Raw genomic sequence first — 11,157 nt, 5'->3', positions numbered from 1 at the left:
AAAATATTATTAATAAAACCCACAAACCACGTCGGCGTTAATAAATTAACGACGTTTTAAATTATAATAAACGACGTAATTTTTAAACAAACGTCGTTTAAAGTTAAAACCATGGCCATTTTTACACAGAAAACGACGTACAAACCATTTTCCACAACCTAAACGTGTATATGTAATTAATACACGTCGGTATATTACAAAAAACGACGTGTTAAATAATATACCATGACGCGAGAGATTAATTTATCGACTTATTATTTTGGAGCATACTACGACGGTACCTACAACACTACTGTCGTGTTTATTTACCACGTCCTAAGTTCAAATTACCGTCGTATTTTTTCAATTTATACGTCTGCCTTCTCTGTAAACCGCCGTCTTATTTTTATAGCTTTTTAAAATTAATTAATTTTTCTTTTATTTTGGTAATATCTTTCTTAACACAAAACAAAATTTAATTCTCAATCCTCAACAACATTTTCATCTTAAAAGGCAAATCTCTTCGTGTTAAATATTGATCAATATTTACACAATATATGTACACAAATTTGGCAAATACATCGTGGTTTCTTTTCTGCCTTCACCCTCAGCTTGTTCAACTGTTTCTTCCTCTCATATGCAAGCTGGGCCCTCTCCTTCCTCTTGTTCTCAAGCTCCTGCACAGCCACAGATGAATATCTAATAATTTCAGAAAATCAAAATCAACAAAGTGTGAAAAGCTCACTCCTCGATTCCTGGTTACATTGTAGTCCCCTTTTCCACAGTGATCAACTTCAATCCTCCTGTGTAGCAGGGGGGAACCAGCCTTAGATCCTGTTGTGGGTTGTGCGTCTGCAAACCCATGCAGGTTCTAAAGCTGGTTCCACCCTTGCTACACAGGAGGATGTAGCAAACCCATGCTTGGTCTTGTGAGGAATCATTCTGCAAACCCATTTGCTTTCAGAAAGACAATTTCTTGTGAGGAATCATTCTGCAACCCTAATTGAAAACTGAGAGTTAAAAAACGCGTGAAAAAATCATATTTAAACAAATTATATAAGTACAACGTCGGTTCTAATATACATAGCGACGTCATATTTTAATAATCAACGTCCGTTTAGATAAACAAGCGCCGTCATAACTACATCGGAAATCCAAAAGTCACTTGGCGAGTATTAAAAAGAGAACGACGTCGTTTTCAGAACCCCAAAGTAACCACGTCGGTTTATTAAAATACAGTCGTTCGGCAGTTGTGATAACTACGTCAGTTATGAATTATTTACCGTCGTTATAAATTTATAATACGACGGTTTGTAAACCCTTTTATGTCGCTTGGTAAAAACTATGACGTTGTTATGTGTGTACAACGTCATTTTAAAGAAACCAAGGTTTAGAAATGCGCTCTTCGTAAATCATCGACGGAAAACAATAAAACCGTCGTTAAATATGACATCTATACCCTAAACCCTAAACCCTAAACCCTAAACCATAAAATATAAACCATAAATTATATATATATTTTTAAATAATTATAGAAAAGGATTTATGGTTTTAGGGCCTAATATATATTAACCATAAACCCTAAACCCCAAAAATAAACCTTCATCCCCCTAAACCCTAAACCCTAGACCCTAAACCCTAAACCCTAAACCATTAAAGTATAAGTGATGTTGTGACTCGTGAAAACATTTTTCTTTTTGGTGGTAATTTTAAATTTGTATAACTCAAACTTAATTTTTTAAAGCTTAAGGGGGAAGAAAATATCTCAATGACTTCATAGGAGTTAACGTTGCATTTTTTGGATTTATTTTCAATTTATTATGAATATTTGAATGAAATGGAATAAAATATTATGAATAAAACCCACAAACCACGTCGGCGCTAATAAATTAACGACGTTTTAAATTATTATAAACGACTTAATTTTAAAACAAAACGTCATTTAAATTCTAAACCATGACCATTTTTGCACATAAAACGACGTACAAAATATTTTCCACGACCACAACTCTTAACTTCTCGCCGTCTAATATCAAAAAAACAACGTCGTCTATAGAACCAAGAGCGTCGTTTGAAAAACCTCTTACGTCGCTTTTTTAAAAACTGTGACGTTGTTATGTGTATACAATGTCTTTTTGAACAAACTGCGAATTCTAACCAATTTTGTACAAAAACTTGTCTAATTCTAACAAAATTTGTACATTTTATAAAAATGTTTAAGTATGCTAAAATTCCTCTACTCCATATGAACACACACAAACTCTGCCCATTCTTTCCTAACTTCTTCAATGGCAGCTTGGGGGTATGGCGCTTGATCCTTTCCTTTGGCAAACTGCAGTCCATAAACAAAGATTAATCTCACAGACGACGCTATTATTCATTCACCGACATAGTATATATATTCAACAATGGTATTTTTAATTTACCGTCGTTGATAATATAAAAACCCACATAAAAATAAATCTGAAAATTTTCTTCTTACCATCTTCTCAAATTCCAGGGAAGTATCCTTTATGATGTCTCTCATAAAGCGCATGACATAATACCCGCATTCTACACTGCTTGGTTGCTTTGGAGTGCCGGGCAGAGTTTTCCAGAGAGGTGTTTTACGGCCTACTCTGCCTATGTGTGTATTATACATTTTTAGAGCAGAGTTCACAATGTTTTTCCCGTCCTCATCCACAAACCGATTTCCAGGCAGTGGATCCAGAAAATATACGGTTTCCTTCTTTGCTCTTACAATTATCAAGACCCAATGACGGCTGCACAAAATAAATATAAAGGTTAAATAGTGTTATATGCAGAGCATCATACAAACAAAATCCTGTTTTTTGTTTTGGAGACTAACCCTGGATTGTAAGGCATCAGGAAAATCTGTTCACCATCTGTTTTTTGAAGACGATTGGCTACGAGACGTGATCTTTCAGTTAATGAACCAGCGTCAGTACTAACTAGAGCAGGGTCTATAAAGCCAACCATATTCACCATATTTGCAGCTTTCAGATGATCAAACAGGCACCTAAATATATGAATTGAAACCATGAGTGTTTTTTTTTTTAAACAAAAGGAGAGTGTCAAATGAATATTTGATAAGGACAAACCTCATATATATTGCAACGACAGTAGCCCCAATTTCTTCCATGCCAGCAAATTGGGTAATATCTTCATGCAAGACGAAGGTGTTACGATCTATGCCAAACACCTCCTTCTCAATCATAAAGCTCATAGCCTTCTCCTGAGGCTTTAGTGTCGATTCAACATAACTACAAAGGGATTGTAAAGAAGATGGCAACTCCAGCTTTGTATAATCTGGTACTTCAGTACTCTGTTTGAACAAATAAAGCAACATAAGTGACGTGGTAAATAAATAACAACGACGGTTTAAATAACAAAACGTCGTCTTAAAATGAGTTACACGACGGTAACAAAATACCGTCGTAATGAATACTTTATTACGTCGTTTAAATAAAACCGACGTCTAATTCAAATGCAAAATTCATAATTAATGAATTTACCTTTTCAATTTTCTTTTCTCCAACACTGGATTGCTGTTTTAATAAATAAAGAGATATATATATAAGAAAGATTGTACAATAATTTAAACATTCAATTAAAACAAACGACGGTTGAAAGAAAATATAGACGTCTGAAAATTGAAAAAGAAATGAAAAAGGCAAAGTTAAGAGAATTTACCTTTTCATCTTTCTTTTCTTCAATCTTTTCACGATCCCCAGATTTCTGTTATAAGAAATAAACTCAATATATATAAGACATAGTACAAAAAGGGCAAAAAAAAAAAGTAAAAAAATTAAATTAAACCGTCGTGGTAATAATAACAAACGACGGTATTTAATAATTACAGACGTGTATATTTAATCACACGACGGTAAATAATAAACGTCGTGGTATTTCATATACTACGACGGTATCTAAGCTTGTACAACAATTTAAACATTCAATTAAATAATTGCAGACGTGTAACATTCATTAAACGTCGTGGTAATTCCTTTATTGAAAAAAAAAATTGAAAAAAGCAAAGTTATGAGAATTTACCTGTTCAACTATCTCAAGTATCTTTCCTTCTACTCTCTTTTCAACTTCCCCTGATTTCTGTTATAAGAAATAAAGAAATATATAAATGACATTGTAGAAAAATTAAAACAAATAAATAAACCGTCGTGGTAAACATTAACAGACGACGGTAAATATAAACAGAGAAACAGAAAATTCAAAGTTCAAAGACGTTACCATTTCCTCCTGCTGTTCCCCATTCTTGGCAGTATCCTCCTCAAATTGTAGGGCTCTAACATCAAGTGCCCCAGAACAACTTGCTTTGTCAGACATTGGATTTTTGGGACTTTGCCCTTGGATTTGGGACAATGTATTCAGTTTCAGCAGGCTTGGATCAAAATTGGGGATGATTTTTGAAAGCTGACTCAGCAAATTTTCCCTCTCAGCTTCTACCAATTGCTTCGTCCTAGCCTCCATCTTTAAACTCTCTTCCCTTGATCTAGCCTCCATTTTCAAAGTCTCTTCTTGAAGGACAAGTCTTACACTTTCCTTCAATTGATTAGCAAACCTAACCTTCTGTTGTCTAGGTAAGTTGAAGTATTGCTTAGGGGAAACCCCAGCCCCTACACCTCTAACTCTTCCTGGATGCTCGGGACCCAAAGCCATTGTCAAAACATCATTGGATCCTGACAGAGAAATTGTGCCTTCAGAGACTTGCTTTTGCAAATCATCCTAACAAAAAGACATAATAAAAAGTCAGAATAAGGAAACAAACGACGGTTATTTATAAAAAATAGACGTAATATAATATTTCAAACGACTCAATAACATAACAATCGACGTAATATAATATTTAAGACGACGCTAACTAAATACCGACGTTATTAATATATTAACATGACGTCAATAATAATACACCGACGTCTTATGTTATAATTACAAAAAACAGAGCATGGATTCCAGATTCAGACCTTTAACGTCGCCTTTTAAAATATTTCGACGTAGTAAAACTTTTCACACGACGGAAAAATATAACAGCAGACATAATAAAATTTTTAAAACAGAGTGAGTAGGCTTACAATTAATTTTGCTTTCTCTGCAGTCTTTGGATCCGGGATGTTACCATGTTTGTCTTCTCTTGCTTTTTTCCATAAGGTAGATCGATCAATATCTACCCCAGGCATGATTTCCTTCAAGTCCTCCTTAAAACCAACATATCCTTTTCGAGACAATCGATGATTGTACTCGAGTTTCTCCCTCCTCTGTGATTGTTCTTCATGCACAGCCTCAAATTCTTTAGATAACCTTGAAGCTACAAAGGCATCCCATTGAGCTTTCTCTATGAATTTGTATGTTTCAGGGGGCTGCCTTAATCTATCCTGCTCCTTGATGAATGGAAGGATATGAAACCTCGTTAGTGTGGACTTGAAATCTTTCCATTTCTTGGCGGCAGAAGATAGCACCATTTGCTTGCCCCCTTTACCAACCACAAAAGCCATGTCAACGGCTTCCCAAATCTGCTCTTTTATATCCTTGGATATTTGAACCCATTTCTTGTCCACAAGTGGGACTCTGGAGCGTGCCAACACACGAATGTAGGACTGCATCTCATTATGTGCACGGCCATAAGGTTTCCCTTCTTCATTGTAATCAACAACAGGCTTGATTTTCTGAATTTTTCTCTGCACAACACGGGGCATTGTGCTCATACCCCGACCTGACTTTGCCTCCTCAGAAATAGTTGCCGTGCTGGCTGGTTCTGTCTCAGAAGATGAAACAAGCTTCATCTTCTTCGAGGCCTTGGTTTGAGGATTTACAACTCTAAGCTCCTTCTTCGAGGATTCATTTTTTTTCAAACCAGACTCCTTACTTTGGGATTGAGAAACCATGGTTACAGACAAATTAAACCTGCAAGTGAAAATATATCAGTGAAATTAAGAAAAATCACGACGATTATTTATAAACTACGACGTATTATAATATTTCAAACGACGTAAGAACAAAACAAACGACGTAATAATAATTTTACACGACGGTAATTAATCACCGACGTGATAAAATATTACAACGACGTCAATAATAAACAACCGACGTCTTATGATATAATAAAAACAGAGTATTAAATATTACAACGACGTTAATAATAAACATTCGCCGTGGTATTGAAAATAAAACGACGTAAATATTAATATACCGTCGTCTATACCACAAAAACAAATTAGGAACAACGTAAAATATTTTCAGCAGAAAAATAATTAAAAAGATTTTCGAAACAAAAACCATTGTTCAGAGAAATCAAACATGCGATGAAAGCTTGGAAACTTAAAATGATATCCTTAAAAATCAAAAACAAAAAAAGGATATCATTTTAAAAAACAACGACGAACACTTTCACACGACGCTAGGGTGACTGACGAACCGTCGTGGTCTATAAATCTAACCACGTAAATAATAAGCCACCGTCGTCTTATTTAGTTGAAGTAAAAGAACCAGAGTAGTGTTCAAACTTGGAAACTTTTCGTCTTTGTCTGCAAATTTTATCAAACTTGGAAAGAAAAAATGTAAAAAGATTTAAAACAACGAAAATGATATGCGCATGCAAAACAGGAACAAAAATCCTTCCAGAAATGCTTACCCTTTGCTTGCGATGAAAGCTTTCTTCTGGAGTTTGGTGTTTCAGTTCAGAGATGAAGACGAAGAGGAGATAAGCTTGAAAGTTTGAAACAGTTCTTGGAGAATGAAAAATGAGAAAAGCTTGAAAGTTTTTCTCGGGTTTGGAACCAATGCAAGTATTGGTCAGGAAGGCGAAAAGTTTAAAATAATAAAAAACCTTTTCATAACAACGACGCTATTAATAGTATGCGCCCTAGTATGATACATTATACGGCGCTATTGTTAACACTGCCCTATAATATTACTTTCAACGACGGTATGTTTTAATGAAACGACGTTTTGAAATCGAATTACACGACGCATGTTTCTTCAAAAAAGATGAATCGTCATTTTCCAATTTACCAAACGACCTTATATTCAATAATAACGATGTTAAAAATTAATACCACGTCGTTTTAATTACTCATACCGACGTGTAATTTTTTTAATTACACAATAAATTAATTTTCCAAAAAATTACAACGTCGTTTTTATATAGCGTCGTTGTTAAATAATTTATACGACCTTATTTTAAATTTAAACGACGTGTATGGTATATATAAACGTCGATATTTTAAAACACCGACGTGGTATATAAGATTTGTTTATAAATAATGGGTTTTCTGTCTTTCTGTCGTCTTCATTTTTCAATTAGGGTTTCAACTTTTTCTCAATTCTCTGGAGGCACATCACCTCTCTGTCTCATCTCGCTTTCATTTTTCAGTTTGGATGTTGATGTGTGGGCGCGTTTGTGTATCTGAAAGACACAAACACGCACACATCATCTAAAAAATTGTCTTTCTGCACAGAAGGAGAACAAGGTCTGCATCAGCCCTCTTTCTCAGCTCCTCCATGATGGGGTTCTCTGGGTTGATCTCCATGGTCTTCTTGCTTGACATGTACCCAGCCGCTCTGTTATCCCTCAAGGCCTGAGCCTTCATGATTCTTTCCATGTTGGCAGTCCAGCACGGTCAGACGGTCAGACACCACAACCTTCTCCACTCTGTCACCCAAAACATCCTTCACAACCTTGCAGAGTCCCTCAAACTTCTCCTTCAACTCTTCCTTCTTCTTTGCCTCGTCTTCACTCTCATCAAGCTTGAGACCTTCCTTGGCGGCTGAGACAAGCTTCTTGCCCTCAAACTCCTTGTGAGAGTAATTGGCACATCATCCACTTCTAAAACATTGCCTTTGTTCATTCTGGTTCGATTATGATGAGGAACAGAGTTCATTCTGGTAATGATAGACGAATAATTGCATAAAATTTGTACGTCGTTAATTTAACAAACCGTCGTGGTTAGTACAATTATGCGACAGTAGAGTTATGGATACCGTCGTAGTATATTATAATTAAAAAGTCGATAAATTTATATTTACAGTCGTGGTAACTTAATTTAAAGCGGCGATTTTTTTTGTAATTAACCGTCGTAGATTCCTTTGAATTTATGCGTCGCTGACTAAGAAAATTGGGTCGTGTTTATTAATTAATTAACACGGCGTCTTATTTTTATATCGTCGTCTTTACTTTCTACGGCGGTGATTTCATAGATGCAGTCGTTGTTTTTAGGTTCAGATTTTAACTCTGAAAATACCTTTGTAATAAGACGACGCTTTTTTAATTTGGTGCATCGTGGTTTCAAAATATCTATACGTGTGCCGTTTTTTAGGTGTTTAAAGTATGTTTCTACGACAGGTTTCTATTACCGTCGTCTTTTAAAAAACAACGACGGTTTTTTGATCTACCGTCGTTGTTTACTGGTCGTCTTTTGCCCATTTTGTAGTAGTGTCAAAACTCACCAAATGACTCCTCCCACCATATTATGATGTTGCCCAAGTTTTGGGCTCGATCCGAAATCAATAGGTGTTCCAAATTGGACAATTCAAGTTCAACGGCAGTTCGTTCCTAATTGGAGTGGTTGGTGTATTCCATACTTTTAGCGATTGGATTTCACTCAAAACACACCAAACGACTCCGCAAACCATATTACGATTTACCCAAGTTTTGGGCTCGATCCAAAATCAACAAGTGTTCCAAATTGGACAATTCAAGTTCAACGGCAGTTCGTTCCTAATTGGAGTGGTTGGTGTATTCCATACTTCTAGCGATTGGTTCACTCAAACCTCACCAAATGACTCCTCCCACCATATTATGATGTTGCCCAAGTTTTGGGCTCGATCCGAAATCAATAGGTGTTCCAAATTGGGCAATTCAAGTTCAACGGCAGTTCGTTCCTAATTAGAGTGGTTGGTGTATTCCATACTTCTAGCTGTTGGATTTCACTAAAAACCCACCAAATGACTCCTCCCACCATATTATGATGTTACCCAAGTTTGGGGCTCGATCCGAAATCAATAGGTGTTCCAAATTGGACAATTCAAGTTCAACGGCAGTTCGTTCCTAATTGGAGTGGTTGGTGTATTCCATACTTCTAGCGATTGGATTTCACTCAAAACTCACCAAATGACTCCTCCCACCATATTATGATGTTGCCCAACTTTTGGGCTCGATCCAAAATCAATAGGTGTTCCAAATTGGACAATTCAAGTTCAACGGCAGTTCGTTCCTAACTGGAGTGGTGGGTGTATTCCATACTTGTTGCGATTGGATTTCACTCAAAACTCCCCAAATGACTCCCCCCACCATATTATGATGTTGCCCAAGTTTTGGGCTCGATCCGAAATCAATAAGTCTGAGAAATTGGTCAATTCAATTTCAACGGCACTTCGTTCCTAATTGGAGTGGTTGGTGTAATCCATACGTCTAGCGATTGGTTCACTCAAACCTCACCAAATGACTCCTCCCACCATATTATGATGTTGCCCAAGTTTTGGGCTCGATCCGAAATCAATAGGTGTTCCAAATTGGGCAATTCAAGTTCAACGGCAGTTCGTTCGTAATTAGAGTGGTTGGTGTATTCCATACTTCTAGCTGTTGGATTTCACTAAAAACTCACCAAATGACTCCTCCCACCATATTATGATGTTGCCCAAGTTTGGGGCTCGATCCGAAACCAATAGGTGTTCCAAATTGGACAATTCAAGTTCAACGGCAGTTCGTTCCTAATTGGAGTGGTTGGTGTATTCCATACTTCTAGCGATTGGATTTCACTCAACACCCACCAAATGACTCCTCCCACCATATTATGATGTTGCACAAGTTTGGGGTTCGATCCGAAATCAACAGGTGTGAGAAATTGGACAATTCAAGTTCAACGGCAGTTCGTTCCTAATTGGAGTGCTTGGTGTATTCCATACTTCTAGCTATTGGATTTCACTCAAAACTCACCAAATGACTCCTCCCACCATATTATGATGTTGCCCAAGTTTGGGGCTCGATCCGAAATCAATAGGTGTTCCAAATTGGACAATTCAAGTTCAACGGCAGTTCGTTCCTAATTGGAGTGGTTGGTGTATTCCATACTTCTAGCGATTGGATTTCACTCAAAACTCACCAAATGACTCCTCCCACCATATTATGATGTTGCCCAAGTGTTGGGCTCGATCCGAAATCAATAGGTGTTCCAAATTGGACAATTCAAGTTCAACGGCAGTTCGTTCCTAACTGGAGTGGTTGGTGTATTCCGTACTTCTAGCGATTGGATTTCACTCAAAACTCACCAAATGACTCCTCCCACCATATTATGATGTTGCCTAAGTTTGGGGCTCGATCCGAAATCAATAGGTGTGAGAAATTGGTCAATTCAATTTCAATGGCAGTTCGTTCCTAATTGGAGTGGTTGGTGTATTCCATACTTCTAGCGATTGGATTTCACTCAAAACTAACCAAATGACTCCTCCCCCATGTTATGATGTTGCCCAAGTTTTGGGCTCGATCCGAAATCAATAAGTGTTCCAAATTGGACAATTTAAGTTCAACGGCAGTTCGTTCCTAATTGGAGTGGTTGGTGTATTCCATACTTCTTGTGATTGGATTTCACTCAAAACACACCGAATGACTCCGCAAACCATATTATGATTTTCCCAAGTTTTGGGCTCGATCCGAAATCAACAAGTGTTCCAAATTGGACAATTCAAGTTCAGCGGCAGTTCGTTCCTAATTGGAGTGGTTGGTGTATTCCATACTTCTAGCGATTGGATTTCACTCAAAACTCACCAAATGACTCCTCCCACCATATTATGATGTTGCCCAACTTTTGGGCTCGATCCAAAATCAATAGGTGTTCCAAATTGGACAATTCAAGTTCAACGGCAGTTCGTTCCTAACTGGAGTGGTGGGTGTATTCCATACTTCTTGCGATTGGATTTCACTCAAAACTCCCCAAATGACTCCCCCCACCATATTATGATGTTGCCCAAGTTTTGGGCTCGATCCGAAATCCATAGGTGTGAGAAATTGGTCAATTCAATTTCAACGGCACTTCGTTCCTAATTGGAGTGGTTGGTGTATTCCATACGTCTAGCGATTGGATTTCACTCAAAACTCACCAAATGACTCCGCCCCCCATATTATGATGTTGCCCAAGTTTTGGGCTCGATCCGAAATCAATAGGTGTG

Source organism: Prunus avium, chromosome 8 (assembly GCF_965620075.1).
Source record: "Prunus avium chromosome 8, drPruAviu1.hap1.1, whole genome shotgun sequence".
Classification (NCBI taxonomy): Eukaryota; Viridiplantae; Streptophyta; class Magnoliopsida; order Rosales; family Rosaceae; genus Prunus; species Prunus avium.
This window is presented reverse-complemented; position numbering follows the sequence as displayed.